This window comes from Cryptomeria japonica, chromosome 2 (genome assembly GCF_030272615.1).
Source record: "Cryptomeria japonica chromosome 2, Sugi_1.0, whole genome shotgun sequence".
Taxonomy (NCBI): domain Eukaryota; kingdom Viridiplantae; phylum Streptophyta; class Pinopsida; order Cupressales; family Cupressaceae; genus Cryptomeria; species Cryptomeria japonica.
The window spans coordinates 496,026,722-496,036,571 of NC_081406.1; positions in this window are offsets into that span (position 1 = coordinate 496,026,722).

Genomic DNA, 9,850 nt, shown 5'->3' on the forward strand with positions numbered 1-9,850 from the left:
TCTCTACCTGTCTCCCCAACCCCCTCCTCATCGCCTCCTCCCCTGGATCCTCCTGCTCCCCTTGCTCTAGGTGACCTAAAACCTACTGATCCACCCATCTGCTAGCTCTGTGTGGGTCGTTGGCTATGCGTCATGTGAGATCACACACTCTCAGTGTACAAGGTTGCTCGTTGCTCCGCAGGTACCACTTTGTGGTATAACCCTCTATAATAGGTCACCTCCTGACCTGCCCTCTCTACCCTCTCTCTCTGCTACATCATATCAAAATACATCTGCCTAAGCCCTGTGGGGACCAACATTTGACGTGTTGTATCCCTCTCCCCCCCGCAAGCATGAAGCATATGCCTCTCCCCTATGCACCCTCGCTTGCAGCCCCTCCAACTCCTAATCCTGTAGTCGAAGAGCGTCTTGTAATGTGCCAATGGTGGTCCCTGACCTAGCCTCCTCCAGCATCCACTTCAACTCCTCCCTATCCATCCTCATTGTCTAGAGGCTCTCTGTCAAATCTGTCACCTCCTACCACAACCACTCAGCCTTTGACTCCAGGCTCTGTCCCCTAGCTCTCTCAATTTGTAGCTCATCCTCAAGCGAGTGTAGCCTCGCCTGGGTGACATCTTTATGCTATTGGAGTCTATCATAATCATCCTGTGACACTCCTCCCCCAACCTCTAGCCCTGCACCCTGTACCTGTGCCTCTGGAATGTCCATAGGTATGACCTCCTCTACCCCACCATCCCCTCCCTCGGCTGCCTCCCCTATCACTGGTGTTGTTGCCTATCCCTATCTTTCCCCAAGCTCTCTCCTCCATACCACCTTAACCCCTCTCTGTTGTCTGCCAACACCCCTCCCCACTCCACCAGAACCCTGTCACCAGGTGCATCATCCTCTCTGCCAACTACCTCATCTACTACCGATTGCAACTCATCATCCTCCAAAACTACAGGGATGGTAAGGCGCACTAGAAAATGTCCCTCCCACCAGCTCTTGTATCCTCCAATGGTCCCTAGATCCTCTCTCGCCGCCCTCCGCGCATCCCAAACTAGGTATGGTGTTGTCTGGAAGCTGGTCCTCCCCTCCAATGGACTCATTATCGGGCCCCAAAACCTCACCTCTCATGTCATCCAAGGATATAGCGGTATGTCCCCCACTATATCCTGTACAATGCCAAACTATCTAGCCACTCTAAAAGGGGTATAATACTCCATAATGTACACAGACCTACCAAATAGCCGCATCTCCACTCCGACCTAGTGCATTTGCCAATCCCCCTCCATGTCTCACTGTCCAAAAATGGCCGCCATGTGAACGACAAAAGCTCATAAAAAATGCAGCGCCAAAACCATATCGATCCTATCCGTGTATAATGTAAGAGGCCCCTATACCTGTCTATATATGGTCGTCGAGCCCGCCTATCCTGTACACCTAATGGTTGTGTAACTGCAATATGCTCCCAAGCCCATATGTGAAGAAGAGTCACCCTTGTAGATAAGCTAGCATACTCTCGGTATACTACAAGATGCATATCATGGTACAACTGAGCCAACATCACGGCTCCCCAACCATACTCTGCACAATCATGAATCATGTAACATACACATCTGCTCCATCCAATGGGAAACCCATGTCCTCCCTGATCAGGCATGGCCCATTCACTCACAAACCCACATATCACGAGTACCAGACGAGGAATGTGTCGGATACCTATCGCTCTGCCCAAATGCATCTTGCTCTTGTCCAACATCGACAGTGCATCATACTCACAAACCTCTCAGAGGTAGAAATTTGTTGCATCTAACCGATACTCTAGGATCACACCACGAATGGAGATCTTCAAGATCCTCCTTACATCCAGTAAAGTCATTGTCGCCTCGTCGGTAGGCAGGTGGAAGGTGTTACACCTACTATCCCATCTCTCTACTAAGACTGTCATCATCGCAGTGTGAGCTCAAATCCTCAACCACCTACCGATGAAATACAATCTCACAATAGCTAAGATCTCCAGTTCATTTGACCGCAACTGCCGATATAGTCTCATGGTCACCGACCAGTGCTCCCTCGACACCAATGGTCCAAAATCCACTTGCATCTAAGCAACCCACTTTGTCATCCCATGTTCTTGGTTGTATCCTATCCCGATGCATCTATGACTTCCCCCCAAGCCATATTTTATAATTAATTGCGCATTTTCTTATCCCCTAGTGCACACACTGATTTACTTAATGCTCACGCCAAACCCTTAGCACTTGCGCCATACTACAGGTGCACACGCTAACAAACCTAGACACTGGGACCCCTAACCAAATTGGCACAAAGACACGCACCGCACTATCTTTTCCACTCCCTGACCTAACCCTAACCTACCCTAGCATGAACGCTCACATCGTGCTACCCTTCCCCAACCCTAAACCTAACCCTAATTGTCCCTAGCGCGAACACCTACACCAAACGCGATTGCTTGCCCCAGAATCCCCTGTTCTCCCCTTTAACCCACGAGCACTCGTGCTAACCGCTAATGCTCACGCTAACCTAGAGGTGCACGCACTGAAACAATTATCAATGTATCTACCTCATTAGACTGATGAATACTAAGAGGGGGGGTGAATTAGTATACTGAAAAATACTGTACTTAAACACTTTAACAGTCTGGCAGTAAACCGGTAAAATAGTTTAACAAACAAATCAGTTAACACACATGCAGACTAAATAGCAAATAAGGCATTCACCCATAGAAGCACAATCACCATAACATAAGAGATTTTGATGTGGAAACCCAAATGGGAAAAACCACGGTGAGATGAAACTCACAAGTAACTATCTGCAGAATAGTAACCAGATAAGGTCAAACTGATTAAGGTCATACAATGTTCTTTACCAGAACAGATCCTGTTAGGAATCTCAGTCTCTATTAGGAGATAAGTCTGATTAAAGACTACCTTGTGAGAGGATTTTAGATCCACAAATGTGAACCACCTTGTTAGAGGATTTACAAAGGCTTTTCTGGGCCTACCCAGTTAAGGGTTTCTGACTTGTCAAAGATGTGAGTAATCAACAAGTGAATGATCTAGCAAATGGCACAGTCTGCTTGATTAGTTCCATTGTAGCTCATAGCTAATTCTCTTCAGTATTACTTCAGTCTTCAGTAAATCTACACTCTACAGACTTGATCTTCTCCATTAAGATCACACATACAAGAGCTTCAATGACCATCAAAACCTAACAGCTACTCTCATACATACGCATACAAAACCCTAGACATGATGTCCTAAAAAGGAATCCGATTTCATGTCGGTCCAATAGGATTACATTGCAAGTTCCTAGGTTCATTGTATCTAGACACATTTGATAACACGACACAAAATCACTATCAAAGTGTCGATGGATGGTAACTCATCACAAAAATATACCGGTTGGTAACTCATCACAGAGTATTACTGGTTTATACAACTTTTCCGATTACCGATTGGTAACTCAGAGTAATACCGGTTTAACAGATTACCGGTTGACAAAAATTGAAGACTGGGAAAAAGATAACTGTCGCTTCTGGCTCCTTTGCTCTGCTTCGCTTGAGATCCTTAAACCGTTTGATCTCTCTATGCCGCTTGGGTCTTTATACCGCTTGAGATCGGTAAACACTTTCTTCATAACATCAATAGTCTAAAGACTACAACATGATACCGGTTTGGAACAATTACCGGTTGAGCATAATTCATACATTCACAAAGTGATCTCATAGCAAGTGTGTGTCCATCAATGACAACCACAACATAATCATCAAAATGCCAACAATCTCCCCCTTTGGCATTGATGGCAACACTTAGGAAAATTTTTGACATCTAAGTGTTTTACAACAAAATTATGCCATAAGCAAAATTACTCCCCCTAAGCATATACACTATCCCTTTTGCAGAAAATACAATGTATACTACTTCCTTACTGAGATAAACATGAAAGTATGCATAGCATGCATCAAAATTCTAAATACAAAATACTACTCCCCCTTTGCCAACAATGACAAAGTACAACTGAAAAAAAAAACCTATTCCATTAGCATTAAAAACTGATTTTAAAAAAGTTTATGACAATAAAGAGTGAAACTTGTCAAAAACTGATTTATAATCCTGCATAAATGTCTTCATGGATAAAGACCATGATTCAAGCAATGAGGTAGCAACCTCATTCTCTATTTGCATCTGATAGACCTACTCTTCCATGGCATCCAAGGTACTCATCTCTCGAGTGACCGTTAGGGCATCCAAATTTAGATAGCATTTCTGAAGAATTTGCAGTCTTGGCAGTAGGACCAGTTGAAGTTCCTATAAATTACATGTTCGGTCGCTTATTTCTGCCTCTAATCTTGTAGACTGAAGTTGAAACTGGTGAGCGGTTTGTCCATATGTGGAGAAGGAATCATATGGCATCTTGAAGGTGCTTATAAATGACTGCATATCAAATTGCAGTATGGCTTTCTAAGCAAGCACATCATCACAGAATAAATGAGGTTGACATATCTTACTTAGCAATAGTTTTCCCTCATCCATTGCATCTCTAATGTCCTTCTGTGCCTTCTGAAGATCAGACCGGAGCTCTATTAACTTTTTCACTAAGGAAGTGTCCAGAGCCTTTTGATGCTCCTTCTTGGCATTTGCTTCTGCAACCTCTTCTAGGCTTTGCACCTGGTCTTCTACAACTGTGCATAGGAGCTTTAATTGTGCAAGAGAGGAATCGGTACTGGGGAGGTTGGTACCAAGTATCAAACCGGTAAGAGTGTCCACTGCAGCTTGGATCACATCTTGCTCTTTCTTCCTCCTTATTACTTCCAAGCGTTCTTGAGCAAGCTTAATGCTCTATAGCAACTCTGATTCGTTTGCAGACTGGAGGTCAATGGGACTGGTAATGTCAGCCAGTTTGGCTTGACTACTGGTTGCCTTTGGGGTCTCCATCTGAGTGCTTTGTGCCACTCCCTCTTTCTCTTTAGCTCTTTGCTTGTCCTCTTCTGCCTTCTTTTTCTCCTCTTCTTTCCTCTTCATCCTTCTTCTTCTTCTCTTCTTCATGCTGCTTCTTTTCTTGCTCCTTTCTCTTCTCCTCTTCCTTTTTCTTCTCTTTTTCTTGTTACGCTTCCTTCTTCTTCTTTTCTTCCTCTTGTTTCTTCTTCTCCTCTTCCTTTCTTTTCTTTTCCTCTTCTAGTTTCCTCTTCTCTTCTTCCTTTTTCTTTTCTTCCTCTTGTTTCTCCTCTTCCGCTTTTTTATTCTCTTCTTCCTTTTGCTTCTTTTCCATGTCTTCCTGTTTTCTATTTTCTTCCTCTTGTTTCTTCTTCTCTCTCTTTGCCCATTTTCTCTTGTCTTCCTCCCGTTTCTCCTCACCTTTTGTTTCTGTTGGTGCATCTAGAGTAACATTTTCACCGTTCAAGGCATCAACATCAATCGGGTCCAATTGAGTAGTGACCGGTTCTCCTTCACTGTCATATACTTCATCTGGTTGAGTGATTTCCGGTTCTTGCTCAACTTTCCTATTGGCTTCAGCCACTTCATGCAGTCTCAAAGCTGATTGAGCAAGCGAGTGGGCATCTTTGAACACTTCCGGAACTTTTCCTTCCAATAATAGGAGTCTTCTTCTTCTCATGAAGAAGAGGCCCTTATATCTCTCCACCACTTTATATAGTTTTGTTTTAGGCACATCAAGAAAGTATTGTGCAAATACTTCCTCTGTTATTTCTTGTTCCTTTTCTATGGCAATGCGCCACTTGTTATCTAAAGAATTATACAAAGAATCGGGCGTCTCGGATTTAATTTCTGATGGCCACCGGTCATTAATACATAAATAATTGATAACTTCCTGTTCAACTTCCTTCTTCTCATCATCATTAAAATCATCAAAGCACTCTTTCAAATCACCAAGTACTTTTCTTCTAATATTCTTAATTGTTCTTTGACAATGTGTCAAAGGTTTGTAAGAGGAAATATCAATATTTACCGGTGCAGATGTTGCCGGTTCACTCTTTGTCCTTTTCCTCGTTTGCCTAGTCTTCTTAGGCTGTTCTTTAGAGATAGTGTCCTATGAGTTTGGTGTATTGCTTTTTGTCTTTTGCTTCCTCTCAAAGACTTTGGCGGGTGCCGCTTCTGGTTTCTTCTTTGCGGGTGACCGCTTGGTCACTTTGGGACTTGTTGTGGTAACCGGTGTCGATGATGAAGGCATTGCCTTTCCCTTCTTTACTGAGGGTTCTTCAACCGGTGTAACCCTTTCCAAATAGGTGTCGGTTCTCTTTTCCTTTGGATCAAGGGGCGAGGCGATTAGGGTAGAGTCATACCCATCTAACATGTCATACATTACCTCATATCCCATCGGTTCCACTTCTTCCTATCTAGGCTCAACCGCCTCCATTATGCACTCATCAACTTTGATGGTGAAGCAGATGTCCTCCTCATAGTTTTTGACAATATCACCAGATATTCTTACTCTTTGGTTCATTTTGCATCTAAACTCATCAAAATATTTGTTCAGCACTTCCGGATAATCAGTTCCTACTGCTTGTAGGCTTTCCTTGATTTGCTTTGTCACTGGTTGGTCAGCATACCACTGAATATCACCTACTCCTGGAAAATAGCCTTGGAAGTAGAAAAACAACCCAACCAATAGTTGTCCAAACTTAAATTTCAGGGCATTGTCTTGTTTGATCGACTTGAGGTTCAACAGAAGTTGTCTTTGCATACCAATGCACAGATCAAACGATGCATCTTCCTTGATCATCCTGTAGGTGGCATTTACTGCTGCAGCAAAGACAGAGTTGATTCTGCTGGCATGGAACGTCTGGTATCCTATCACCATACACACATATTTGACCAGATTGTCCTTGATGGAATTGACAATCATTCCCCATGAATCACTCACAGAACCGGTGAGCTTGGTCATTTCCATCTTGTTGATCTTCCTTAGGGCTGGCACTTCACCGACATTATAGAAACTGGTGATAGCATGAATTGCTTTCAATGTAACATCATGTGTCTGCTCTAAGTACATTTTATCACCGTGTACTCTGCTCAAAATAATGCAGATGTGATCATCTGAAAATTCTTCAAGGAAATAGACAACATTGTGAAGTTTCTTCTTTTCTAGAATGTTGAATTCCAGTTTAATCTTTTTGTCCTTCCCACAGAACAAAATCAACTGAGAATGGATCATCAGAGATCCTAGATCTTCAATCTTACAATCAATGTAATCAGAAATGCCTTCCTCCACTATAACACTAGCGGGTATTTGAGATAGAGCATTGTATTTTGCCTTCCGTTGAATGAAGTCTACAATATCAACGGGTACACTAGAACTAGTATGTGATGCGGAAGCCATGATAAACAGATAATTTTGAAAAATACCTTCGAAAGTCAAAATTTAGGGCTCGCAATTTAAATTTTGCTACACACTCCTTTGGTTGCTGAAATACTACTTTGTGTTCTACACTTCACCAATAGATGTTTGCTTCTGATTCTTCTTCATGATTTTGATAAATTATTTGAATCGCAATCCAAATCGCTTTTCTTCGCTCTGTGCTTGAAAACTTCTTCGCTCATGAACTAATAAGTGAAAAATTATTTTAAACAAGTTCTTCACCTACCACAATAAATACTCCACTATTAGGGCGTAAACCCTAATTTGCCTTTTACCATTTCTGGTCTTCTGCCAATTGACAGGTATCACATACCGGTTGAGGTCTTTTATCGGTGTAAACTGGGGGTTCATGATATTTCATCATTTGCTCCCCCTAAGCTTTTCTAATGCTTAGTTTGTCAGTTCAATGACTTCCACACTAGGTGCAGAAACTGGTTCTACTTGAATCACTTCTTCTAGCTTCTTCTTCCAGGTTTTCTCCATATCTACTTGAACAATTTCAACATCAATCTTTCCTTCTGGAGTGACCGGTATATCATCAGATATACTCTTTCTTGCTCTGTAGAATCTTGTTGTATGACCCGGTTTGTTGCAGTGATAGCAAACCATTCCAGGTGCTCTCCAAGGTCCATTATTCATGTTTCCATTCTTCCTTTTGCATGTTGCAGTAGTGTGACCATGACCATGACAAATCACACAGATTTCTCTCCAGATGATTCCCGCTTGATAGCCACTGCTACCTGACTGATGACTATAGGTATTAAACCGGTTTGGGTTCCGGTTCTCAAAAGATTTAGGAAAAACTCCTTGACTCCTTTGAGGATACCTTCCGGTATTGTGCATGATAGACCTGCATTCAAATGCTCTATGCCCAAACTTGTTGCATGCATAACAATTTCCATTGAATCTATTGGGTCTAGGCTTCTCGTTTAGAAAATAAGGAAAATTATTGTAAGCCTTACTTCTACATACATTAGCAGTGTGTCCTTCCTTGAGACAATTAAAGCAAACAGGTTTGAACTTTTGCTTACCTTTATCCTTTGATGCTGGTTGTTTCTTTGATGCTCCACTTTTTGTTCCAGAGGTCTCACCTTCCTCATATTCAGAGAAACCAAGTCCATTGGTATTGTTTACCGGTTTAGTTGATTCAAGCTTCTGCTCTAGCTTGACATAGCTCTTATTGAATTTGCAAGTGTTTCCTTTGACTCAGTGAGTTCTTTGGAAATGGCAGCATTGGATTCCTTCAAGGTTGCATTCTCAGAGATAGCCATGTTTAGTTCACCTTGCACTTCTTCTTTTTCCATTTTGCTTTCATGAAGACGAGCGGTAAGTGCACTGATCTCTTGCTTCAGCTTGGAGATCTCATGATCTTTGTCTTTTACCAGATCTTCAGCTTTCCTCCGGTTCTCAAGCTCTTGACACATTCTGATAGTTATGCCTTTAAGTTCCCTTCTTAGATTGGCATTGGACTCATTCAGTTTTTCAACTTCTTGAATTAGGGCTTCCATGTCCGCTTCATCAGAAGAACTGTTTTCAGTTAGCTCCATTAATTTTTCAACATGCTCTCTTCTTTTTGCCTGAGAGGCCTTATATTTGACCTTAAGTTCATCATAGGCTTTCTCAGTCTGAGTGAGTCGATGAGTAAGTTCCCTCACAGTGTATTCCCCCATATCTCTTTCCAAGTGGTTAGACTTATAGAAAGGTTGGCTCTGATACAAATTGATGAATACTAAGAGGGGGGGGTGAATTAGTATACCAAAAAATACTGTACTTAAACACTTTAACAATCTGGCAGTAAACTGGTAAAATAGTTTAACAAACAAACTGGTTAACACACATCCAAACCAAATAGCAAATAAGGCATTCACCCATATAAACACAATCACCATAACACAAAAGATTTTGACGTGGAAACCCAAATGGGAAAAACCACTGTGAGATGAAACTCACAAGTAACTATCCGCAGAATAGTAACCAGACCGGTTAAGGTCATACAATATTCTTTACCAGAACATATCCTGTTAGGAATCTTAGTCTCTGTCAGGAAATAAGTCCAATTAAAGACTACCTTGTGAGAGGATTTCAAATCCATAGATGTGAACCACCTTGTTAGAGGATTTACAAATTCTTTTCTGGGCCTACCCGGTTAAGGGTTTCTGACTTGTCAAAGATGTGAGTAATCAACAAGTGAATGATCTAGCAAATGGCACAGTCTTCTTGATTAGATCCATTGTAGCTCATAGCTAATGCTCTTCAGCATTACTTTAGTCTTCAGTAAATCCACACTCTACAGACTTGATCTTCTCAGTTAAGATCGCACATACAAGAGCTTCGATGACCACCAAAACCTAACAGCTACTCTCATACATACACATACAAAACCCTAGACATGATGTCCTAAAAAGGAATCTAATTTCATGTCGGTCCAATAGGATTACATTGCAAGTTCCTAGGTTCATTATATCTAGAC